The 26,495-nt window shown below is 47.4% G+C and overlaps 1 protein-coding gene across 11 annotated transcripts in view; it reads left to right on the top strand.

Annotated features, from left to right (window-relative positions):
* The window catches only part of PITPNM2 (phosphatidylinositol transfer protein membrane associated 2), a 133,565-nt gene that overhangs the window by 27,469 nt on the left and 79,601 nt on the right, over positions 1 to 26,495 (top strand). The window contains exon 1 of one of the 11 annotated variants that reach the window (XM_027469730.3): positions 19,416 to 19,569. The exons of the other annotated variants lie outside the window; for them this stretch is intronic. The gene's annotated coding sequence lies outside the window, so the exon portion shown is untranslated. Of the gene's footprint in view, positions 1 to 19,415; positions 19,570 to 26,495 lie in introns of those variants that run through there. 11 annotated transcript variants of the gene reach the window in all.

Genomic DNA, 26,495 nt, shown 5'->3' with positions numbered 1-26,495 from the left:
GGTTCCAGCTGTAATGAAGTGCTGGGCTACTTAATATGCTCCTATCATTGTGTGTGTCTTTTGTTCAAATTATTAAATCACGGTAGCTATGACTATAATAACGCGGTTGTTTTATGTCTTGGAACAGGGGAAAATAATTTTATTTAGCAGGAATAATGCAATTGTAACATGCCTCTGGGTTGGAGTTAAAGGGGGAGGTGGTGCAGGTGGCTGGCAAGCCAGTGCTGCTCTCGCTGACTTTCTGCAGAAATTCCGCTGCCGTGGAGCTGCAGCGTGCGTGTTCATGATGGGACGGCTCCTGAGCAAACACCAGGGTGTTTCTGAGTGGAAGCAGTAGAAAAACGTTATGGCTGTGAGATCCCAGCCATTATGGGCAGCAGCCCGGGCAAGTGGCTCACACAGGGGCTAAACACTGGCTGTGAGATGCCGGCCACCCCGGGCAGAGCACTTCTTGGCACCTCTGACGGCTGTCTGCAGGTAAGCAGCTGGCTGCCTCCGTGGTTTTATGAAGCACAGTGGCAGGGAAGGACTTTGAGATCCTCTGGCACAAAACGCTTTGAAAATAAAGTATTTATTTCCCCTTTTTGAAGGGGAAAGGTGCATTATGGTTTCTTGAATCAGGATGACTGCACCAATTCAAATGTAATTTGATAAATGAAGTATAAAGGCCCAGGGAATGACCTCCTGTAAAATACAGTGCCTGAATCATTTGAGCTTTAAATCTTGCTCCACATCTCTGTGTTTCCTGCTCGTGCTGTTCACTAAAGCAGCCTACTGTGCCCTGTTGTTTTGGGGTTGATAATGGATAGCTAAGTGGTGCGGGCTGAAAAGAAGGTTTCTGTATAAATAAAGCGCTGTGCTTTTCTTTGCATAAAGCGCCTTGTGGATATAAGGGGCAGAAACCCTTCTGATTTCTACTCCTTTGTGTTTGTAGCTGGGCCCTGACATGAATTTGTGCTCTTTGCCTGCCCTTCAGTACCTGGTTCCTTAGACTTCCCTTCCACTTGCAAAACCTCACACTTCCCTGGCCGCAGGGCAGCCTGTGGTTCCTTTCCAAAGGGATTGTGAGGATTTTATGAGTTCTTGGGAACTCAAGGGTGTGACCAGCTTATAAGTGAGGGCGAAGGTTTTTTTTTTTTCTTCCTTTCTGGTTTGGGGCTAAACATATCTTGAATATGTTTAACACTTCCGATTGCCAGCATATCAGCAGGAATCTATTTTTCCACTGTAGATGTGTCCCAGCGTAATCTCAGATGCTTGCTAGGGCTGCCCACAAAGTTTTGCTGGTCCTCCCCTGAGGACTGGGTGTAGGAAGCGATAAAACTTTATTGGAGTTAGTTCCTTTATTCTTGGTAAACTCCTTAAGAGGAGCGTGTTTATGCACTTGAAGGACAGTGGAACAAAAGTTGCCAGGCTGGGCTTTGCTTGAGGAAAAAACGATGTTATTCCCTGCCCTGCAAGCTCTTGGCTCAGCCCCAGGGCTGCTGCTTCTGCCTCTGCTCCCGTCCCCATGGGCGCAGCCATTCAGAGCCTGAATCGAGCAGCCCAGCTTTGTCCAAGCTGCTTCTCTGCAGCAGTGTGATGTCCTGGGGATGCGAGAACCCTGCAGAAGGGTTGTAGCTTGGGCAGTGCTCGTTTCCTCGGGCGTTTCATCGTGCCACGCAGCTGCTGTCGAGCTCTTGTCCGAGGGTCTTGTCCCTGGGAGGCTCCGTGTGCTTACCCCGCACAATGTGCTCCATCACCACCTGCTGCAAAAGTGTGAAATAAAGGGGGTTTCCAGGCATTTTGAGCTCTGGATAGGAACCTGTTGGTGCGTTCCCTGCACAGACCCGCTGATAGCTCTGCGGGGTTTCTGCAGGCTGGCTGCCCCGCACGCGCTCTCGAAGTAGGGCACTGGCCAAGAGATCTGGGCTGGCAGCGACATGGAGCTGGCAGAGAGCAGCCCAAGCAGGTAGGAACTCTCAGGAGCTCTGGGAAATTAGAGGGGAATCTTTTTTTCTTTTTTTTTTTTTTTCTGGGATATGCCAAGAGTAGGCAATTCGGGTAGGGAATACCTGGCACAGCACGATGGCAGTTTAGCCAGCTGCCCTAGCAGGATGCTTTTGCCAGGAGCCTTTGGGCCTATTATTCTTAGTGTAAATAAAACTAACTAACTAAAATAATTGCTACTATAAATAAAGCTAAATGAGTATGTATATCTTGAGTCTCTGACTGTACCTTACGTGTTCAGCATTTCTTCTTTTCTACCTCTGCAAGCAGTTAATGGAGAAGGAAAGGGCCAGCAGTGGGTACAGACGTCAGCCAGGCAGCGAGAAGGCCCCTAATAACTTGCTCCCAAGATGAAAGCTGCATTTGTATGGTCTGAATTTCTTTATTTTACTGTCTCCCTGGTGGGGAAGAATTACTGGTGATGGTAGTTGGTAGGCCAGCTCCTGTTGGGAAACACTGAATGGGGGAAGGACTTATTAAAGGAAATCTGTAGTAAATTCCTTGATAAGTGCTTTTTTTTTCCTTATTCAAAGAGGTGGATTATAACTAAGAGCCCATTAGCACCAAGAGGTAATTTTCTTGTGGCAGTACCTTATTGAATGAAAGCTTGGTAGTCGGTTTCTGGCTGGTGGCCTCAGGAACAGCCCCTGGATAATGCTGTCCCTAGGGTTTTATTTTATTTTTTCTTTAAATAGATGTTGGTGCAGCTCCTTCCTCTGTAGCTAATAGAACACCTTGGTGAGACACGTGTCAGTATGTTGAATTACACTTTTCATTTGCTGCAGCCAGTTCTAGTACTCTCTCCTTTCACCGACAGGATTTCTAGAAGACTTCTTGAGGGATCCAACCCCTGTCCCCACAATGCAGAGACAAAAAAACGAAGAGCTCACTGTGCCTCACCTCTCCGGTGCTGCTAGGGAAATTCGGTGGTGGTTTTTGCATAGGTACTAAATTTAGAAGAGCAGAAGTACACTGTGAAAAGTCATGGTCTGGTTCTTGCCCACAGCTCTCCCTGCACCAAGGAGGAGTCAGAGCTCCTTGCTGTAAAACCTTCTGCACCGAACACAGATTAACTAGTAAGGGATGGTAAGCACTCTGCTTCCCTTACGTGAAGTAGGTTTTGCTACTTCTGGCTTGAGTACTCAAAAATAATTGATCTATATTTAAACAAATTGCCAAATTTTTCCTAGGGTAGTGGTAAAGAGATGTGGGAGAAGTACATAGCAAAAAGAGTATCTCAAGGACTGAGAATTGCTGCTGGAACTGAGTACCACTTTGGTTTAAAATATCTCTCGTTTGCTCAAAGAAATGATAATGTGTTCCCAAATATCTCCACCCTAGCTGTTGTTTCTGCAGGGTGGCTAATGCAAAATCCCTTCTGCTGGGTAGGAAAAAAATGGTGAAGAAGGTCATGTGTATTTTGCATCTTCCCTCTTTTTCCCCTCCCTCCAGCCTCCAGTTAAAGCATGTTTGGGCTCGAGTCCCCAGAGCTACCCAGGTGCAGAGGATATTATGGATTCTCCATATTGCCAGCCCTAATTTTAGCTACATTCAGCATAGTTCATGCCAATACTCACCCACTTGCATTTGCACTTTTGGTAGCAGTCATTACACAGTGTGAGCTTCACACATGTGCCGCTTCTCCTGCAGCTCAGCTGGCAGCAGCGACGTGTGTTCCCCACAATAAAATAGTGGGGTTTGCGTGGGCAGGGGGCTGGTGGGAGGATACACGCACGTGAGCAGGTCCCTGCGGAGCGCTGCCGCTCTGCTGGGCTTGTTGCAGCCCGCTGGAGGGAATTGGATGGGGGGGGAGAGGTCTGTAATTCCCTTCTGCTGCTCGCTGAAGTGGAGAAATGGCTCTGCGTTGCGTGTTATGTTCTCTCGTGCACTTTCACTGTGAGAGGGCTCCCAGTCCAATTTGTCAAGGCAGAAACTTGACGTGAGTCCAAATGCACTTGACAATAGTCTCTCTGCTGTCAAAACCTCTCCTTCTGTGATAAAAACAAAGCTCCTGAGTAATGCTCCTCCTTCCTTCCTATGGCTCTTAAGAAAAGAAAGACTCAGCATCCTGGAGTTGTTCTGGGGATTTTTTTTTTATATTCAAAATGCTTGCACATTTTTCCCTTTAGAAATTTGACAGAGCAGTGTGTTCAAAACAAAGATAGCCACAAAGAAATGATTTGGATTTATGCTTTCTTTAATTGGACTGCATAAGATTTTATTTACTGATAGTGTCCAAAGGGAGCTGCAGAATATTGCAGGAAGAGTGAATGTGTCCATTGTGGTAATACGCTTTTGATAAATGCATTATGGCATAGTTATGAAGTCAGGAAGAAGCCTTAATTACTGTTATGAAGCCATTAGAGTCTAAAACAGCAATCCGAGCTCTTGTTGCAATCGCGTTTTATATTTCTTCACTGAAGGCCTTAGCACAAAAAAGCGCTTGTTTTAAGAGGATAATGTCTTCATTTCATTTCCTTTGCCTCTTTTAAATGCTGCAGAAGTGACAGTGGGTACTTGCGTATGAGAGCAGTGAGCTACAAGGATTCACACAAAGAAATACAACTTTTTTCACCCAGCACATACTGCTCCTACTGGCAGGGAAGCCAAGACCATACAAGCCACGGGCTGGTTTCTGCTAAGATCCACACTCATGTAGTGTAAGAAACTGCTGAACTTCTTCCTCCCATCTTAAAATGGGAGAAAGGGCAGGATTAGTCTCCAGGAGCCCAGTGTAAAGCTTACTGTGGGGCTGGGAAAGGAGAAGAACTGCTCTCAAAAACTTTATTTTAATCAAAATGGCTGTGGAAGATCAGTCAGTGCTCTACACACGAGGCTGATGAAGCGTCCGGCCTGGTCACCTCAGCGCGGCGAGGAGCCTGCGCCGTCCCGCTGGGCTCCTCTGGTGGCAGTCCCAAAGCCAAGTGTTTGGAGCCCACTGTTCACAGACCAAAAAAGTGTGCAAAAAGTGTTTAGCTTTCACGTGTTGACTGGGTTTTCATTTCTTAACCTATCCAAAAGAAGACCGTTCAATGCTCGGTCACCCGTTTTCGATGCTTTGTAAATGTTTGACTCTCTGATAGTGCATTATTGATGGCAGATGTTAATTTAATAGAGTGAACTTTGTTACCTGTCAGGATATAAGCATCTTAATTTAAAAAGAGAGGGGAGAAAAAAAAAAAGAAACCTGACAAAAATGTAGCTGTAAATCAAAGGTCAACAGGCATAACAGCGTGAAGGTATTGTTTGCTCAGTTGTTAAATTGATACTGCGATGCTTTCTTAAATGTAATATTTCTTTAGTGACAGGAAGGTTAAGTACAAGTTGTACTGTTATGCGAAAGGAGTAATGAACCTTATTTATTAGTGTTTTTCTAAAGCTGATTGCTCAAAATAATTGCAAGTGCAACGTGGTAGCACCAACGCCTTTCCCCGTGGCTTTGGGAAGTGGCTGGTTTGAGCCCCTTGCACCATTCTGGTTTCATGCTGGCTCTGATCTGTCCTCATTTTGGGATCTGACCCTTGGCTGCCTGAGGAAGCAGTGGGGCCCCTTGTTCATAAGCTTCTGGTTAAGAAAAGAGCAGCTGGAAGAGTCCTCTCCAGGAGCAGGTATGTCCTGGATGTACCAAACCGTGGTACCAGGCCATGGGGGTGCCACATTGTGTTGTAGGGGGACGAGTTTCGGGCAGTGCTGTTTGTAAGGAGTATGAGATTCAGGCTCGGCAGTCGGAAAGATAATTTTAGAAATCTCAAGAATGTCTGCTCAATATGTTGGAACCGTTTCCTCCTTTTGCAAAAGTGTGTTTATCTTTGCTGTGGGACAAGGTCTAGTGTGGTGCGTGCAGCCTGTCCCCTCAGACTGTTTTCCTGCTTTGGTTATCAGTAATAAGCCAAAACAACCCCCCCAAACATTTAACTGTTCCAAGGCTGTCTGTTTTTTTTTCTCTGTTCAGCTTTCAGCATACTGAGCTGGGGAAGGTGATGATGATAAATATTACTGCCTTGTTTCCAAAAGCTGTTGGGTAAGATCTCTCACTGCAGCATCTGAAGCATTACTGGAAATATTCGGAACTGTTATAACAACATCTCTGGTGTAGTTTTTCTTTTCCAAAAATCTTTCCCTTCCCCCTACTTCTGGTAGAAAACGCTAATTAGCAGAGAGATTCAGGTGAATCATGCAGCAAATAGTGAGCGTAGAGATGCTTCCCTTCCCTCCAGATAGCAGCATTAATTCTCAGTGTGCTGGCAGTGCTGCTGCATTTTTCATTATGTTTGTGCATTTCCAAATTGTAAATGTTTCCAGTTATGACGGTTTGTACCGATTGCTTGTTGGGACAGGCATTGGTGTTCTGAAACTTGGGTTGATTTCTTGAAGCAGGGCATAAGGCATTAAAATTCTCAGAGCACTGCATCTCTACAGTGACAGCGCTCCAGATGAAACCGAAGTACTACTGCTCACGAGGAGATAAGCTAAGTACGGCTTCCTCTCCAGAGCACTCTGCTCCGAATAGCTCTGAGATTACAATTTTTATCTCTGCTTGGTTAATCCAGTACACAGTGTTTTGAGCTGATGTCTAACTTTCAGTCCGGTGTTGTTCCGCAGCTTTCTGTTTTAAAACTATCACCAGAAGGTGCCCAGAGTCACTGCAGTGGTATTGCTGGGTTTGCATTTCCTTGGGCAGAGAACAGGGACATGTCTGATGGGGGCTGCCCAGTTTGCCCTGGCCACCATGGGTGGATTTTAACCCCCAGGGATGCTTCTCTTCTTGTGCTTGCCGTGGTGCCTTTCCTGTGGGTTTTGTTGACCAGAGAATACCAAACAAGCCAGACTTGAAAGCTGAGACAGAGCAGTGGGGAAATGTTACCGAAATGTTACCAGCCCTCCACTAATAAACCCTTGCCCTTTTTAAAATCCTGGAGAAAGCTGGAGACTGCTGCAGGTGTTTAGCATGCCCCAGGCACTGGCTCCTTTTCCTATCACCCGGTGCTATGCACTTGCAGACCTGTGCCCATCCCTCTCCTCCTGCCCTGTCCTGGTCTGCCGGGGCTGTGTCTGTCCCTGGTTTGGCTCCATCCCTTGCGGAGTTTCCTGGGCAGTGTTTCACCCCAGCTGCACGCGTGCGTTAGCAGATGCTGAAACCAGCCATTTGTCTTCAGGCATTTGGGGCAAACGCCAACAGAAAATGGCACAGAGGACGAAAAGTAAATTGGCCTTCTAAAATCCTTTCAGCTTTAAGTATTACAGATATAATTAGAAACAGAGGCAAGGATTATTATCCTATAAGTGCCTTTCTAGTCTGTTCTGCTTTTGTAACCTTTCTTTTTTTCATCTGTCATTCTGTCTTGCTGCATTGTTTCTCCCTGCAGCCTGGCGTCTCCACCGTCGTGTCCCGTTGCTGCCTTAACGCGTAGTACCGAGTCTGTTTGCTTTTTCCTCTATTTACGTCACAGCTGTCGTCTTTTGGCTCTGCATTGGTGTTCCCGTGAAGCCACCATCACTCAAACAAATAGGGAGTTCTTATCACTGCAAGAGAATAGAAAAGATGCCCTCTGCAACTGCTTGTTCCTAGCTGCCTGGGCGGGGCATCTTCCCCCTTTGCTACTTGATAAATTAAGATTGCTCAAAACAAAACAAACAAACAAAAAAAACACCATCAAATTCATGCAGTTGCCAACTAGCAGGTTCCCTTCTGCTCATGAGGGGCTGCGTCTCCCTACCTTGATGGGCTGGGGGGAAACAAAGCAGGGGAAAAAAAACAACAAAAAGAGCAGATGTGCAAAAGCCCTCGAGTGTGCTCATATGGCAGAGCCCTTCCCTGCCTCTGCGCACTGCGGTGCCCAGGGATGCTGGGAAGCCTGGAGCCATCTGACGCAGCATCAGGGTGCTGCTCTCCAAGGATCTTTGTTCAAGATCCTGCTGCTTTTCTTCCCAAAAGGTATCACATCAGGCGGGACTGTCTGTGGGAGCTGTGCCCCATAGCGCCTTTATACCTGATTTTCTCCTAAGCAGCTTGTGGCAGTGTTCGGTGCACGCTGGGGATGTGCAGCAGCCCCAAACCCGGGCTCTGAAGCACGGTGGTTTGGGCACCCTGAAGGGAATGGCAACTGCTTTTAAAACAAACAAAACTCCTAAAATGTTCCCTCTCTTTATTTCTCGGATACAACTGCGATGTTCAGCCTTACCCAAAGGGAAATCGATGGTGTGTTTGGACTCCCTGTTGCTCTCCGTGTATGTGAGTGTGTTTATCTTGTTTAAGGAGTTGGTACATAATCAGTCTTAAAATTAACTGACTGCCTGTTGACTTGTCACCCTGTGAATGAAAACACATTGCTTGTAATTTGTTTGACATTATTCTGTCCTGTTGTCAGGCTTCTAATTACATTTAGAACATAACCCAGATGTCTGTCTGTCTCTTTCTGTCTCTTTTGTTGTTATTATTATTATTATTTATCTCTTTTATTGTAAAACATGGGAGGAAATATTTCTTTGAAGTGATGGAAATCTATCTGTTCCCGTCTTCTCAAGAGATTAGTTTGTGGTTGTGGGTTTATCTTTTAAAAGCCTGGCTCCTTGTGAAAGGTGTGAGTTTGGGCACCCAGAGCTGTTTTTAGTCCTGCGTGACTTTGGATCTGACTTTCTGTATGCTGTAGGGGTATTGAAGCGAGTCTGCATCTGCCTTAAAATGTTTCTCTAGATACCGCTGTCTAAAAATGATCGCGTTCCCCACCTTATTTATTTTTAAAGAAGAGATAAATTGCTTTTGCTTTTTAGAAGATTAAAATATTAATGTATTTAAATATAACAATGAAAGACAGGCGAGGCAGACGGGGTTGCCCTTTCAAAATGTGCACAAATGAGCAATCTCTTATTGACTCCACTGGATAAGCACGTAATGCTCCTTGCCAACATTGGCTTTTGATAATTAGCTACGGGAAAACTCAAGCTGCTCAACGGGAGGTTTTATTGCTCAGAAGCTATCCTATAACTCAGAAGCTGGTGGCTCTAGGAAAACTTAAGCACCAGAAGCACAGTTTTCCAATAGCACCCTGGGTCACCAATGTACTCAGGGCCTGCTTCCCAAAACATTAAGCCACTTAAACATCAAGAGGCTGCTACTTTCTTATCGGGACTTGTGAACACTTTGCCTCTGATCCTACTTAGAGAAAGCCTCAAACAAGCTGCCTTCCCCATGTGGTGGAGGTTTTTTAGCTGATGTAAATTTGCAAGGCAATGGGCATGTGTGGAAACTGTTCTTAGGTATAAGAGACTTGACTCTTGGTCCCTGACAAGTACTGTTTGTTTGTTTTTTTTTTTTGGTATTGTTGATCACCAGCTTATTAGTTCCTGCTTGTGAAAGATTACTATTATATTTAAATGCTGTTACCTTTAGAGAAAATAGTCTGATCTGGCTGGCTCCAGCAGGGGACAGGTTTTTTTCTGTTCTGCAAAACTATTCTCAAACAGAGTTCGTGGTCGGGGAGAAGGAAAAGCATGGGAAGGGCTCAGTGGGTTGCCTTAGGAGAAGAAAAACTCCAGTGTAAGAATAAAAGCAATAAAGCGTGCGTTCAGTACAAGTTATATTTGTGAGGCTGGGTATAGAGACTGCCAATTACTATGCGGGCCCTGCCATTAAATGCAAATACATCCCTCGTTTTCCCTCTGCATCCTGACCGACAGGATTTTAATCAAGGTGCCTAGCTTGAAGCAAGCTGCCTTTTTGTGTTGCCTCTGACCTGCAGTGGTGCTTTCTGACTTGCAGCTGTTGTTTGGGGCTTGGGCATGGGTTAGACCTGCAGTGATGAGCTCCTGGATGTGTGACGGATGGTTCTGTTCCGAATCCAGAGCACAGCTGTGAGGGAACCCTCTGCTAGGGACAGAAGCTAAGCCCTGGGTTTTTGGGGTGGAAGAGGTGCCTCCCTGGAGGGACAGAACTGATGGCAGCGCCTGGGCTGTCTGAAACGCTGCTGGGGTTTGTGCTGAGCAGCTCGTGGTGGAGATCAGAGCTGGGAGAGGGGCCGGAGGGAAGGATGTTGTCACTTGGAGTTCCTCTCTAATCCCTTCCTGCCTCTGCTGGCAGCTAAAGGGGGAGGAAGGGCATTTGTGTCTCTGGGCAGCCTGGCCCGAGCCCGGCTGCCTGCTCAGTCAAGGGTCTGCCGGCCCCAGCTGCCTCTGAAGATCTCGGCCTTTATAGGAGCTGACAAACAAGCATTAATTGATGACTCACCAGCCCAATAATGTCAGAAATGCTAGTTTTATTTTGCTGTTCCTGCATGTTCTTCAACCTGTAACTGCTTTATGTGGGTTTTAGCCTGGAGAGAGGTTACTGCGCCCATGTAGAGCAGAGGATGAAAATGGAGAGTGCGCTCCTGGAACAGAAGTGCCTGCAATGCGGTGCGGTGCTCCAGGTGGATCGGTTCCCTTTGTGCAGCAGAAGGGAGTGGGGGATTGCTGAAACCTTGCTGTGAGAAGCTGCTTTCAGTCTGAGCAGCTGGCGGAGCAGGGTTTCTCCGAAGGTGGAGGTGTGCTGGGCTTCACTTGCTTTTTCTCCTGAAGCAGCACAAACCCTGCCTGTGCTCCCTACCTACGTTTGTAGTCACAACTTCAGGAAAGCTGTCAGCACATGTGGTTACAGGTTTGGGGCTTGAAGTGACAAAATTGGTTCTTGGACTGCGAGGGGGAAAAGTTCTTGAAAGGGCAGTGGAGCATGACTGTAATATGGCAGCTACAGGGGGAAAATCTTAACAGAAGCAAAAAGGTTAGTTTACAACTGAGCTAATGAGGTAAGGAATTAAGAAGATACAATAGCAAAATAGAGTTGTCTTTGAATTTATTATTTGCTGTGTTCCCTGAAGAGAAGTCTCCTTGGCTCGTTAAGCCCTGAGCAGAGGCCGTGTCCAGCCCCAGCTGCAGACTGGGGAACACAGCAAGGAAACATTGAACCTACGGCGCCGCTGCCCGAGCACCCCACATCATGCATCCTCCTCTGTGTTTACTTTGTTCTGGGCAATCTGTCTCCTGTGACAATACATTAAATATCTAAACTCTCTAGATCATGCGTGGTTTTATTTGTTTTTGTTTGTTTTCTAGCTTGACTCTCCTCCTGTTATCCCCGGTAAGCTCGGTTATTGCTCGTGTCGCGTATGTGGCGTTCAGCCTCTCCTACCCTCTTCCTCTCCCGCTGTGACAAGAGGAGCTGTTCGATCACTTTCGTTAAGAATCTTACCTTTGCAACTGCAGCCTTCTGGAGGAAAAAAAAAAATACACCAAAGCCAAAGAAATCCCCTAAACCGTAAAAAAGCCAAACCGACGAGGCTTTGAAGAAATGTCGATTCCATTTAAATACATAACACACACGCTCGGGCTTTCTCTCGGTACCTGCTATCTAATTTCCCTTCTCTCAATAGCCCTGAATAAGGCAGGGATCTTTTCTCTGTTTGAGCCTCGCTGTTTATGAATAGAGCAAGTCTTATCTGGAGCCCTGCGAATGCTTACAAGTGCGAGGCGCGCTCAGATGAACAATGTGCATAAATAGCGAGTAGTTGAAGGACCGGATCCTCGGAATAACAATTGCCAAGAGCTGACCCTGTTGAATACTTGATGCAGCAAAGGGATTCGTGCTTGCCAGCTCTTAGGTTGCTGGTTCTGGCTGGGGTAAGGGGTAACCTGCAGGTTATGGGATTTGTCCCGCAGAACGGGGTTCAGCCAGGGCTGAACTCGAGGTGATCTCCTTCTCCTGAGTCCTGCTGCTCTTTCCAGGCTTTCAGCAGGGTAAAGAAATGGTGCTGAGGGCACCTGCAATAGGGTCGTGATTTATTTTCCTCTGTAATCAGTGTTGCTGACAGAGTTATCCTCCTGCTGCCCTGCTTTCTCCTTTACATCAGGCTGATTTTCCAGGAGTAATCCTGGGTGTGCTCACCTACAAAAGGCTCGTAGGACTGGCTCCCAGCTTTGACACGATCCTCTCTAATGCTCTTCCTCCTCTTACTGCAGCCCTCCTGTAAATGTTTGCTGTACCAGATGTCAGCATCACACTTGACATTCCTCTGTATCCCTGAGCTGTAAGGGAGAAGGCAGGAGAGCTCATTAACCTGTGCAGGGCTCCTCTGAAACAGGAGAGCTGCCTCCCCAGCCTTGGGATGCAGGAGGACCAAGCTGTGCCTGCATGACAAGAGCATCTCCTCTAAGCACTTCCCAATCCTTCAGGGAAAAGGTTGCAGCAGTACAAAGTTGTTGCTTATTTAATTGCTGTTACCACACTGTGTGTTTAGGGCAGCATTTTAAGTGTCATTGGCACATGGGGTTTGGCAAACTCATTACTTCTGTCCTGCTTGTAACAATTCCTGGGTCTTCCTGGCCCTACCTGTGGAAAATAACCAGTTTGTACCGTCTTGGAAGGAGGGAGAGGAGGCTCTAGAGAGAGCCTGCTGAGGCCAGGCTGTTTCAGAGTTGGTGGTGCTAATGCTGAAGCTCTCATTTTCTGCTGGGTGCCTGGGACTTTTGTTAGCCTAAAAGATCTGATGCACTGCTTTCAGTGCAGAAAAGTGCCCTTAGCTGCGTTTCCAGGAGGCAGCTAACACGCACACGCGTTATCTCTGTAACATTTCAGCGATGATAAGGCATCTGTAGCTCTTTCCGTGACACAGGTTAGTAAATCCAGCAGCAGCCCTTTGCCTCGATCGTGCCTGCCTCGCAGTTGTGTGGCGCTGCTTTTTGGCTCCGCTGCAAAAAGCGGTGTGTAGTGGGCACAGTAGGATGTGGTGATGTAGAAATTAAACACGACTTCTTGCACTGCAGACTTGTTGGACTCCAGCTCCTCAGCTTCAGTCTTCCTTGGTCATCCCTGCGCTCACCACCTGCTTCTCATCGAGGACGCAGGCCAAAACGTGTCGCTTCTTTGTTTTGATGGAAGCCTTTTGTGATGGAAGCCTTTTGTTCTCCACATTCACACCCCATGCACGCTGTGTAGGTAACTTCCACCCTGTCCCTGGGGAGGAGAGACGTGCTGCCGACGTGCACGGAGCCAGAGGGCTGCCAAGGAGATTGAAGCCTGGTTGGGAACAGCAGCAACTCGACTTGGACACAGGCACTGTGTCGATCACACCACAGTTAAGATATATATCTCTGCAGGGTATCTCAGGTACTGCCATAACCAGTACAGCTTTGCTGTTAATGCTGACCTTTTCCCTGCCCAATAGACCATCCGTCTGCAGCACCCCCTGGAAAGGTACAAGAGAAGTGTATTCTGACACCTGTTGTCAAAACTGGCCCCTTTTCCCTCTGCTCTAGGCTGTCTTTTGTGATGTTTTCCAAATGGCAACCCTAAGTATGCAAAGATGCGTGTGTTTCTGTGAGCACAGCTGCTGCTCTTGACCCATCTGCCAGAAATTCTGCTCTTCAGACACAGCTTGCTTCCTCCTGATGTCTGTCTCCCTCTTCCATTGGAAACAAACATTTTAACACAGCTTTGCTTAATGCAAAAGAACAACCAAGTCTCCTTTTAAGGGCATGTTTCAGAGCACGAGTGTGTCCGAGGATGGGCTGAATCCCCTGTCAAATGGGTGTTTTAGTTTGGATAACTGGACAAAGTATCTGTCACTGTGGGAAATCTCTTCCGCTGCATAGAAATTCCTTGAGCAAGCATGTCTGGGTGATGCCTAATTCAGTGTAGGATGAAGCTTCTCCCATTCTCTGTCCTTCCTGCTCCAACAAAACCCAGGTCTCTGCTTCAGCTTTAATGGGAGATGAGCATTGCACCTTTCTCAGCAGCACAGCTGGTGCTGGTAAAGGTGAAAGACCAACAACTCATTCCACTACTTAAAAGAAATGGGGTGTGTGGGAGAAAAAACACATGCATGCAACCCACAGACCACGAACTCGGGTGCAGGCTGCTTTTCCAACACCTGCCTCTCACCTCTGCTCAACGGGGCACGTAACTGAATTAGGGAGGGCCTGGATCACGCAGTCAGGCGTCTTCCCACATCACGGCCTTCTTGCTGCCAAGGACGTGCTTGTGAGACGTCCTCTAATTTGGTTAGAAGCGCTCTTCCAGGAACTGTTATCATTAGGGAGGTTGAGATTCTGGAAAATGAATGGATGCAGCCGTACAGGATAGTTTAGCCCTTCCCTGAGTGCTAAAATCATCTCTGGAGCGAGCTGTGTCCTCGTCCTGGTCCGGCTGCTGCTCTGGTGGCTGGGGACAGCAAGCTGTGCGGCTTCCCCTTCCTCTTCCCCTTCTTCTTCCCCTTTCCTTGGCCAGAAGCTGGAGCAGAGAGAGCTGCCTCCGTCCTGCTGCACCTCTCTCCTCTTCGCCGTGCTGCTGAGCTGACTGCAGCTGCTCCACCGAGTCAGCCAGGCACCGTGGGGGCTTTTCAGCCCAGCGGTTCCACCTCTGATGCACGTAGGTCCTGCCGGACAGATGAAGATTGCTTTGGCTGAGTGTTGCTGTGCCTGGATTTTAACAAAGCGAGCGCCTGATCATGGCTTACGGGGCCGTGCCTTGATGGGGAACAGGGAGAGACACAGGAGGAAAATCAGCAGCCCCCGTTGGGCTCTCTCACTTAGCACCTCTTCGCTCTGCTGCGAGCTTTGTCTTGTGGGCTGTACAGTCTGCTTAGCCAGCTCTGCCATTCAGTGTGTGCTTTTTTATTTTTTAAATAGAGGAGCGAGTGTGAAAGAGGAGCAACAACAGCTTCCTAAGCTCGAGGAGCAGCGCGGGAGGCGAGCAGCAGCTCCGGGGCAGCGGCCGTCGTGCCCGTGGAAGAGCTTCCTCAGCGCCCGCTGCCTGCGGGATGAAGCTGCATCTGCTGCTGCTGCTGTGCCCAGAAAATCTCTGGGCCTCTTTATTGTAATCGTGTTTGTGCATTCAGACCAATTTTGATGGTTATGAAGGTTCAAAAAATCCCAGAGATCTTAATAAGCTAATTTGGTAACTGTTTGTGGCTTTTGTTGTTCCTCTTTGTTGTGAGGACAGAACTGGTTCGTACTGATGAGTGCTGCATGAAAATTATATTATTAGTAATTACTGGTAATTTCTTGTCTGGAAGCTTCAGGTTTGTGGGAGCACTTAAATCCATTTGCTTCTCTATTCCCTCTGGCTTTGCTGTAATGTCTCTCGGCACCGTGTACCTCAAGACACTTCAGCAGTTCCCTTTTCTCCATGGCAACTTAACCGTGGCGGCTCCTGTATCGCAGAGAGCCGCTTTTCCCTTTTTGTGCCTGAACGTGGCTGTTCTGCCCGGTGTCTGTCCCCAAACCGGGCAGGCTCCTGGGGCTGAGGGAGCAGTGCCAGCCCCTGCCTGGGGTGATGCACTGGGGGGAACACAGAGGGACCAGGGCAGGATCTCCCACAGCATCACGTTTTCTCCTCCTCCCCTCAAAAAATTGTCATTTTTATTATTTAGGTTTTTTTTAAAGCACGGTGTGGTAATGTAATGGGTTCTGTCAGCTGGCAAAGCTAAGGATTAGTCACAGTGGCTTGTTTGCTTTCCTTCTAGAGAAGCTGGCATAAAGGTAAAAAGGAAAAAAGCGTGCCGCTACGCAACAATCCCTGGAAAAAGCCAACCCGAAAAAGCCAACTTTTCAGAGAGAAATGGGGTATTGCTGTATTTGCTCTGCACGCGAGCATCACCTGGCTATTTTGTCTCAAACTCCTATTCTAGGTTTAAAGTAGGGATTTTTTGAACTGGGTGTGGGAGGTAGCCTCACCTGGCACAGCAAAGTAAATGGAAATAAACGGAATTATTGCTTGTTAGCTTTGAGTTAGTTTTTTCCCTATATCAAACAGTGAGTCCTTTCATCAAGGAGCACCTTCAAGACGAGAATCACCTTTACCATAAAACAGGGACCATCCACTCAGACTGCGACTAACAGGTGGCCTCCCCACAACCCATGCCTTCGGGCTTGGTTTGGTTCCTGGCATCCCAGTTCCTCCTGACTGTGCCTCCATCTCCTTGCCTTTGGATTTCTTCTTGGTGTGAGATAACGAAGGGGAGGCTTTGTGGTGTAAGCCTTGTCCAGGTAATAAGGTGGCAGCAACTTGGGTAACAGTGTGAGCATCCCTCAATGCCTTTTGGTTGGGAAGACAGCTGAAGCTGAAGGGTAAACGACTCGTTCCTCAGCAGCAGGCTCGTGGTCCAGGTCGGGTTTATATTTGTAGCTTTGAGTTTTGTTTTTATTGGCCGAAGAAACGCTTACGCTCTTCTCGTGCTCTGTGAACTCAGCTGCCGTGCCCGTCAGTGCTGGGAGAGGGAGGAATGCGCGTTCATTGCCTGATGGAAGCGCCTGCCTGCTTTCGGAGGCACAGACCCCGCGGTGTGTAAAACCTTTAAGTGCCAACACATCAGCGGAGGGACGCGAAGCTTTCTTCTGGTCCAGAGAAGCGATGGGCGATTCGTTCTGGTTTGGAAAGTAACGACTTCAGGCTGGTTGCTCCCTGTAAACACCGCGTATTATTTATTTCCTTCTGAATTGATTTCCCCCCGCTGCCCCCCCGCCTTTGCAAGCGATATTTAACAGCACATGGAAAATGTGACTGACCCCTAAAGGTCAGCTCGGAGTTTACCATTCTGCTTTTATTATCCCGCTCGTCGGAGAACACAACATATTTGCTCTGTCTCCTGCCCAGATTTGCTTTTTTGCGTATACCTCTTTTTTTTTTTTTTCCACGTGCGAATTTTAAATGGGATTTCTGTAAAATATGGTGGCAGTGAAGCTGTTCGCAGAATGTAATTTACTGTATTTTATAGCTTCTGCTGATCTTTTTTTAGTTTCTTGCTAATGATGATGATATTGATTGGAGCAGGGAATTTTTACGCAGCTGAAAGGCAAGGTTGTGCCATTTCACAGAGCTTTTTTTAAAGACTCTCATACAATAATAAACATATACAGGCAGCAGTTACTAGCACTCATTATTAAATAGCTGTAAAACCTCTAACAAGATAAACCATTTAATGTATTGACTTGTTTAGTGTCCTTAGCTCTGCTTTTGATGAAGTGGCAGCTCGAGTATATCTTTAGAAACTAATTCCAGAGAAAAACGCATCCGTCGGGCTGAAGTATTTTTCAAGACCCAAAAAGCAGTCCCATTTTTTTTCTAGGCAGAAAGTCATGTGCTGTTTATGAAGGATGCTAGCAGGGAAGCTTTGGCTTGCCAAAGGGAAGAACGGGGGCAATCAGCTCGCAGCAGCACAGCCCCGATAGGAGAGCGAGGCGCACACGTCGCACGCGTGCTCGTGCAGCTCCCCGTTCGATGCCTGGCACGATTTGTCGGCTCGTACCAGCTGAGCAGAGAGAACGGCGAAGCCTTGGTGGGGTGCAGGTTGCACATGATCTGAGACGTGTGTGCCTGGAGCCAGCGACGTTAATTTGAGGTGTGCTGTGTGAGCAGAGCAGCTCTGCAAGCGCTGCCGGCAGCTTCTACTTGTACCACGGTAAGCGACTCGGCTTTTTATTGCACGCTGAGGGTGTTTGTCACAGGGGTTTCTGTACCGTCCCGCCGACAGCGACGCGAGAACCTTGTTGTGCTTTGAGCTAACGAGCCTGAACCAAACATCCCTGACCTTTTGAGAAATGCTCGCCTGCACATTTGCTTCCGAACCTCGTGGAGTTCGGCGTGGCTTTTCCTTCTGTGGAAAGGTGCTGGGGTGTGCAGTCGGTTGAGCTGAGCACCAGGCAAGCTGGGGATGTTTTTCCTCTGCCTGGAAAGGGTTGGAGATGCAGCAGGCATCTCACCGAGTGATTCAGTTTGGAACAAACAGCCTCCTTCCGTGCATGTTTGCGTCGCTCCCAGTAGAGCCGGCTCGCTTCTGCCAAGCACTGGAATGTGACTGGTTTCCAGAACAAGAGCAGAGCATCCTGAATTATTTAAAAGCCATCACTTTCTTGACTGATTTTTTTTTTTCCTTGATGTCACATAACACTTCTCTGGAGTAGGCATGTGTGTAATGGAACATACTTAAGCTATTTTTTTTTGCTGGGAGTGGCTTATTAGTTTGCAGCTGAAAATGTGTGCACCTGGTAGTAACGTTATTTTTTAATTTTATTTCATTCCTGCTCTCAGCAGGGAGGTTATTTGACCAAAAGAATCAATTGCTTCCGTTACACTTTCCCCGGTATCTATTTGCTTAATCAATCCCACGTATATTCTGGAAGACTTTACCCAATCTTGAAAAAAGTTAAGGAAGTTCCTTTACGTTTAGTGACACATTAACAGCAAAAATCCCCCTGCAGATCACAGGGAGCGCTACTTGGAATGCTCAGCAAGTTTGTCCTCTGAAATCTCCCCACGGGGTATGCGTGGTTATTCCCATCAGACAGGGACTGAAACCTGGAGGAAATTAATGGCGTGCTGAACAAATTGCAGCACTGCTCTTAATAACTAGAATCGTGAAAACCAGAACTCCTTCGGCTTTGTTCTGCTGCTTTTTAAAAAGCCAAATTTTCTCCTCTTCTGCCGCATAATGCTCTGGATGGTCAGCCTCTGCATCAGGGCTGTGTCGTGGTGTCAGGTGGGTCTCTCCAAGTTTTGCTGGCTTCGGTGTGATGCTAACTCTTACCTCTGAGTACCCGCTCTGCTGGAGAACCAGGGAGGACCTCGCACGCATGTGTTTCTCCCTCCAGAATTACTTACTTCACCAAGTGTTTTTCTCTTGTCAGCTTTTTGAGGCTTTTCTCTTTCCCACTGTGGTTTCTATGGAAATGTCATGGGTTTGGGTGGTGTGTAGTAACCCTCCTGACTGCAGCACAGTCACTCTCTGAATTGCTTAGCTTGTGCTAAATTTGTGCCTGAATCATGCTTCGGGAAAGGGGCAGAGAGTGCTTGACATTAATGTTTGGGGTGCCTAAGGTCACCGTAACCAGAGGTGCCACTTACAGGCTGCAGTCCAGACCAGACGCCTCCTCCATCCCGCCGAGTTGAGAAGAGTAAGCAAAAAGCAGCTTGGGGATGGTTGCTGTGCTCCGCAGCCCCTGATGCTGCTGCTGCTCAGAGCAGCCCCAGGGAGGGCATTACTGCTCTGGGAGTGGAAGAGGACAGGGACCCACGTGAGTGACCCCGAGCAGCGTGTTTCTGTTGAGGGAAAGGTTTGTCTCTGCCGCCTTTTGCAGAACTGCTACGTGCCAGGACATCTGAGGGAGCTGAGGGAGAGTTCTTAACTCTGCACAAAGCTAAATGCATTTAAAAATAAAAACTGGTGGCATTTCTTTCCGATACCCCTAGTTCGAGCCCTAGCAGTCCCTTTTACAGCATTTCTCAACACCGAGAGCAGGGCAGCGGAGACATTTGAGCTCTGCCTGCAGGAACAGGGGTGTGTTACAGGGCAAAAACGAAGCACCTTGTGTTCCAGCAGAGCAGCAACTTCCTGTTCACAAAAAAAAAAATAATGCACGTGGTATCCTCTAGCTGATGGTCCCGTGTCGAGCAAGGCGTTTCACCACCTCCCAGCTGAAGAGCCACAAGTGCCCTGCTCGCTGCTGCTGTAGCTGCGTGCGCCCGTCCTCTGTGCCCCTTGGGGAGCTGCTTCCAAGGAGTGGGGGGTGGCCGAGCACCCAGGTGCCTCCAGCTGCCGGGACTGAGCTCCGAAGGTACGCGTATGCATTTGGTTAATTAACCCCTTTCACTTTGAGTAAGAGTGCAAGCGGTAATTAGCGTTGGTCCGTGGGTGCCTCACAGCCTGAATAAGCAGCCCAGGTGGGATTTTGGAGACGTGCCTTTGGTGCTGCTGCTGTGCTGTGCAGCTCGCTCTGTTCCTGTGCGTCGGACCTTCAAAACCTCCTCGTGCTCAGTGGCTTTCTCCCTGTGGGTGTCCTCAGGCTGGCAGCACTTCTGAAGCACGATGTGTGGGGCCACTGGGGAGGGAAGGTGCTGTACAGACACAGCAAATCGTCCCTTCTGCCCTTGCAACCTCCCTTTGTGCAGCACCAAAGTACGTTGCGTTGGGTGAGGAGTGGAAGGTTTCCTCCCGGGGGGTTTCTGTAGCCACTCGCAGGAACGCTCTTTGAAGGCATCGCAGGAGGTGTGGATAAAACGAGAGGTTTTAATGCATGCTTTTACTGCATCCTTCTAGCAAAGTGTTTTCTCCAGTAGATGTGACAGGCTGACCCGGGCTTCCAGCAGGGCTGAAGGAATTTGTCTCTGAGTCCCAGAGGAGCTCAGCACTGGGACGTGTTCGGGAGGCTGACGCTGCTTGGTTGTTTGGAAAATCTCCGAGGTGATTGCCAGGGAGAGGAATCTGAGAAAATTGTTTCCTTCTCCTTTAGATACGGTCAGTTTATAACTGTTTGGCTGATCTGATTATCACAGTTTACTTGGGATGATAGATAGCATCAGCTGTGGTCTGGTTTTGGGGCCCTTTCGTGCTGCAGGAGCACACGACCTTATTTTGAAAGCATAAAAATTCTTGCAGGAACAAACACCTTAAAGAGGAAAATGGAGATTCCTCTGCTTTGCCCCGTGTCAGGCCTTGGAAATCCAGTCATTATCCTGCAACACAGCACGGTTAGAACCCCAGCTTGTCAACATGAAACTGGAAAATATTTTCAGCTCAAAATAAACTCTGCAAGAATAGTTTCCATGTTATCCCCTCTTCAGAGGAAAGCTACTGGACTTTAGTCCTAAATAAAGATTCTGGCCAACTTTGGCGCTTTGAGAAGCGGAGGTGGTTGTCCTAAACTCGACTGCTGCCTTCACCAGCCTGCTCATATGGGGTGCTCAAACCTTTGACCATTGTCACTGAACCCAAGAGGGTCTGTGCTGGTGGTCAGGTAGCACTTGCCTGGGGGGGAGCATGCAGATTTGGGGACAGCCCTGGGGCTGGGGGTGGGTTTTGGCCTTTGCTGTGCCCAGGGAGCAGCGCAGGTGAAAGAAAGGCTGACAGAACATCCCACCTCCTGGTCTCTTTGCACACTCTTGCTTCTTGCCTTTCTCTGCCCTGTGACAACACAAGGCGATGGAGCAAATTTTGCATCGGCTTCTCAGTGTTGCTGGTGCCTTCAGTCTTTTTAAAAGAGCAGTTTGGGTTGTGTAAAATGTGCGAGGGAAGGATTCCCAAAAGGTGCATGTCGAGCCATCGGTTGGCGAGTTGTTTTCAAAGCTTGCCCATGTGCTTTCTACCTTCTTAGTCCTGCTGGAAAAAAAATACATTAACCTGTGCTCGAGAAGGCAGCGATTTGTTTGATTTTGGTCCAGTCAGACCCATTTATCTGGTAAGTCGGAGATGCTTCCAGTGGTTTATTCAGCAGTAAATCGCCCTCGGAGCAGCCGTCTGAGCTGTGCTTGCTCCTGCTCTCTGCTGCCAGGGCTGTCTGGACCGTGCCGCTGAATTTGCAGAAGGTGACGGGCAGTCCCCTGAGATTGTTCTCTTCTAGCTTCAGTGCTCAATGGGGATTGACTGCGTTACTCATTTGTGAGGCCTATTTTCAAGTAGTAATTCTGGTTAGGTTGGAACTTGGAAGTTTTCTCTCACGCTAGCTAATTATGGCTATTATGCTCTATTGTCGTTATTGTCACTCAAAGCATTTTTGAAAATTAAGGGTGAAAAGTGACTGCATAACAAAAAAAAAAACACTCAACGAGGCTCCCTGAGCCTATTGTGAGTCACCCGTGCTGATTTCAGTGACAAAAATAAGTTTTCTTTTGCAGCCGTAGACTCCTGCGAGCGCTGCCAACCCTCGGCGCAGGAGCACGGGCCCGAGTTTGCTCTGGCTTGTGCTTCGGGCTGTCACCAGCACGCCTCCAGCCCGGGCTAAGATGTTAAGCTTTTTACAAGCTTTTGGAGGTTTTTGATCTTTATCAGTTTATTAAAAACACTGAGGCTGTCTGGTGCGGTCCTGAGGAAGGAGGGGTAGCTGCTTTTTGGCAAAAGCTCGTGCTTTAGTGGGAGAGCAGAGGATAAGCTCCTGGGTTCTAGCTGATGCTGTCTTAATGTTTTTCTGCTTTCTTTGATTTTTTCTCTGTATAATTACACTGAAGTTGTGGTGAATGACTGGAAGACATCAGTAGGGCAGATGGCCTGTATGGTCTCCAGCACTTATCTTCAGGGGAAGAGCAGCGAGGGGAGTGGTTAGGGCCTCGTGCTTCGTGCTTCTTGAGAAGGCGTGGGGTCAGCAATTTCAAACTACCCTTTTCTGCTCCTTCCTGCCACTTTTTTTTTCTCCTTGCTTTGTTTTTGCAAGGAGTTGCCTCCCACAGAGGTCAGAGACGTGGGCCAGCTTCTCGGCCACAAGGTGCCACGGCTGCACAGACCCCGCTGGAGCTGTCGGTCTGGGCAAACTGAAAACCTGCCCTCAGCTCCAAGGTTCTTCAGTTCACAGATAACGATGCTGTGATCGCCTTTCCTTCCAGCTGTCGTGCTGTCCCTCAGATAGCGTTCCTGCTCCTCACCAAATCATTGGTGATTTTTCTCTCTCTTTTTTTCCCTGATCTCCCTCCAGCATTTCTTGGTGGCTTGGTGCCCTGCCTCTGTACCTGGGGGTGTGTTGCAAAGGTCCCTGTTGGGTGCAGCTGAATTCCAGAATATGAAAACAAATATTCGCTGTGCTGAGGAGAGGTGGAGGAGGACAAACATGTTAGTAAATCACACAGATGAAGCCATAAGTCAGTCTGAGATGAGCTTGGCTTGTCTCAATTGCATGACATAAAACTAGAAGCATCTATTGCACACCCAAGCAACTGAGATGATCTTTTAGAAATGGTGTGGATTTAGGGAAAAAAATAAATTGTTAGCAGGGTGTCACTAAAAGTATGGATTGTTAGTGCTGCCGTTGCTTATGCTTTGCTGTTCTTTCTTGTAATTAGCAGGACTGGTATTTTTAGGATAGCTTTGCAGCTTGTCTATTTTCTGCCAAGTTGGCTAAAAATGTTGGTCTCACGTAACACGAGAAATATTCTCTTGGAAACCAATGCTGTATATATCCTGAACTTCCCCTTCTGCTGATGTCTGGATCCGTTCCTTCGAATTACAACAGCAGGAGCTGGGGGAAAGGTGTCCCTTGTATTGAAGCCTGTGCATATGGCTGTTACAGCCTTAAACACAGCTGAATAGTTTTTGCAGATAAAGCCGATAGACTGGAATGTTTTTGTTTGCTTTAGCTTTTGGGTGGTATTAGCCTTAGTTGTAACCTCTTTCAGTTTCTGTTATCTTTTATAGGGGCTTCCTGGAGCTCTGATCCTGCGGTGAAATCCGTGCAGACGGATTCTTTCTGCGCTGAGGTCTTAGGTCTCAATAACGTTCCCAGACACCGTGCACGGCTGTGTGGCCGTACTCTTCCTCAACAGAGCCCAGTCCTCCCTGCTGGTGTCAGTGTGGGTTTTTTTTCTTGTTGTTATTTGTTTTAGGGTTGCCCTGGCAGGAGCTATAATCTTCTAATGCATCTCCTGCCTGTGCTCATGGTATGTCTAGGTACACATTTCTCTAAGGGTGCTGGTGCTGTACCTCAGGGCTGTGACTGCTGTCCTGCCTGAGCTCTGACTGCTAGGAGTGATCCTGCTGCCAGCCCGCCCTGCTGCAAGGTTTGTGGAACTCTGGTGTTGGTTAAAACAACCACTCAGAACAACACATCAACCTCTGTGTTATATAGGTGAAGACCAATCACAATCCAAAAATTCAAGGTAATGGCAACTGAAACTTCTGCTAAAAGCAGAAATTGCTGTTATGTCTCCTTTTCAGCTATGCCCTGCAGTTCCAGACGGTCTGTACAGTGTTACGGGGCTGTTCTTTGGGTGGAAAAGGTGTTAGGAAAAGGCAACCCTAGTCTCCTCTGTCAGGTGAGCTCCAGAGTATGGACATGCCTTTGCCTTGTGCATTGTGTAAGAGGACCCAGAGGTTTCCTACCTGGCTCTTGCTCCAACTGCTTGTATGTGGTATTGCAGTTGGAGTTGCTGGGAACGTGGCATCCCAAATGTCATCCAGAACTTGTGAAAAACAAACGGAGTGTTTGTGTTGCTGGTTTCTGGACTTTGCTGTCATTCAGGGTTTTAGCTTACTGGTATCAGCAAAATAAAAGCAAATCTGTGGGAAAGCAGAAATTGAACTTTTAGGCTAATGAGGCTGCATTGTGTTTGACAAATGGGTAGCTAATCTGCTGGAGAAAGGGGAGGGTTGACTTTTAATGAGAAGTTATTAGATGCTGAATAGCTGTTAAATTGCAGTATTAGTAAAATGGACAATCGTCTCTAGCTTGTCTCCCTATTCTATTAATTGAGAACCCCTTTCATCCATTCTTTTAAAAAATTAATTACCATTGTGGAAAACACTTCTTTGACTCTAGCAACTTGATTCAGATTAAATTGGGGTTATGTCATGACTGCTTCCTTTATGGACTTTAGCTGCAATTTATGGACTCTGTTGATAATACCAACTTCATATATGAGAGCTTAAGACTTCTAAGAACAAGACTAATGAGCTGACATTTTTGTCATAGCGTTTGGAATTGCCAGCAAATAGAAATAAGATGAGAAAACAGTCTGGTGCCTGGAGTGAGAGCACGCCTTTGATTTTCAGAACAGCTACTTACTTCTGGTCAGGCCATGAGACAGCACTTGCAGTGTGTTCTGGTCTAAACTGCCCAAACTTCACTGTCCTCAGACACTTGTGTTACCTGTAACATGTAAATCACTTTTATTGTTCAGGATAATCATCCTCTCTTCTCTTTCCCCTTTTCTTTGTGCTGTGTTGTGACCAAAGCTGACATCTTCAAGCGCCTTGGCTCCTCTTCTAGATCCCATCACATTTGCAGTCAGAGAGGAAGGTGGGCAGCAGAGGAAGGTGGGCAGCAGAGGAAGGTTACCTGCAGGGCTGCAGCAAAGCAAAAGGGCTGCTGCTGGAGGTGGGCAGTGCCTCCTCCTGGGGCCAGGCAGGTCTGGTGCTGCCCATTAGGGGCCAGCACACATGCGCTTCTGATGTCGCAGTCTAAGAAAGTCCAGATCCTGAATCAGGTCACTGTTTACAAAGCAGATTTATGTCAGATATAAATACAGCTGTAATGCCCTTTAATGAAGGGCATGTGAGGCTCTCACAAAAGCCGTGCGGCGCTCCTGCTCTCTGACAGCTGCCACACGAAGCCAAAATAGTGAGGATGTGAAATTCTCAAGGCGTAAAACACTGGGCCAGACTGGAACAAGAACTGTACAGCCCAGACTGGAAACTGCACCAGTCAGATGAGACAACCTGATGAGTGTGCCTGCCCTGACAGGGCCAGGAGGAATTTAAGGAGAGAGAAACTGTGCATGAGGCAGTTGAGGCCTTCAGAGCTGTCCCTGAAATCTGAACTGATGGGATTTGACACTTTCTGCTCTGTGCTCTGCCTCCTCAGCTGCTGTCAGGTTGGAGCAAGGTTTTCATCCCATGTTACTCCTAATGAAAAGGAAAATGTTGTGCCATAAACCTTTGTGGACTTCTTTCTTTCTGGACTTGTTTTTGTAATGCTTTCTTATAAAGGACACTTAAAAAAGAGGACATTCCAGACACAATTTGGATATTTGATGGGGAACAGAGGAGAAGAGTTTATTTGAATTGGCCTTGCAGGTCAGGAAACAAATTTTTAGCTTTGGTCCTCATTAAGTAGCTTTCATTTGTCCCATGGGCACAGAATGACCCTTTGTTGGAGGACACCGTGACTGACTTGTGAGGTTTAATTTTTGGTTGGAGAAGACAATTGAAATCAAGTTTAATTTGAGGAATTAAACCACACATAATTCCACACAAGTCCTCAAGGAACACGAGAAATCAGCCCTTGGGAAGACTTTTGGCTCGTATTGTTGTACTGAAACCACAATATGTGGTCTTGGGCAGTTGAATGCTTTGTCACATCCAGAAATTCTCCTTAGGAAATAGCATTGTTTCCATGAGGGGAGTCTGAGTAAACTCAGACCTTGGATTTTTGAAACTCAAGGGAGTGGGGAGAGGCTATGGGGAGTTCTTCAGCTGAACAGGCCATAATAAAAGGCTAAAGCAGGAGGCAGGAATTGCTTCAGAGTTCTGTCGTGTGCATTTGACAACTGAAAAGTTAGTTTCTTCTGTGATTCCCAAGGTGTTAATGTCCCTGTTGGGTTCAGAGCAAAACTTAATTATGTCTGATAACATTATCCACAGCAAGGATTATTTGCACAAGCTTCTGTGAGGATGCTGCTTGAAGTGAGGGTTTAACTGTCTCTTCATCCTGGCTGGTTTCATTCCTTGACATTTGTACAAACTCTAACTCTGAGGATATTCATAGCCCTTGTAGGAGAGGGAGGGATGCAGTTGTGGCCATGCTTGTCCTGAGGGCCATGAAGCCACAGGCTGTGGCAGGCTGCATTCAAACAACCGAGTCAAGCTCATGGATTGTGCTTGTTATCTGCTTTTTTAAGATAAAAAGAAAAGTTCTTGAGGCTTCCAGGCACTTCCCTGCAGCCGGCGGGCTTTAGTCTTTAGTCTTGCAGAATTATGTCAGTTATCAGCAAAACTTGATTTATTTGAGCTCTCTGACTTCCTCTTTTATTTAAAAGGGGAAAAAAGGGGAAGTTTTTACAG

This window comes from Anas platyrhynchos, chromosome 16 (assembly GCF_047663525.1).
Source record: "Anas platyrhynchos isolate ZD024472 breed Pekin duck chromosome 16, IASCAAS_PekinDuck_T2T, whole genome shotgun sequence".
NCBI lineage: Eukaryota > Metazoa > Chordata > Aves > Anseriformes > Anatidae > Anas > Anas platyrhynchos.
Note: the sequence above shows the minus strand (reverse complement) of the source record. Positions and strands in the feature narration are given on the sequence as shown.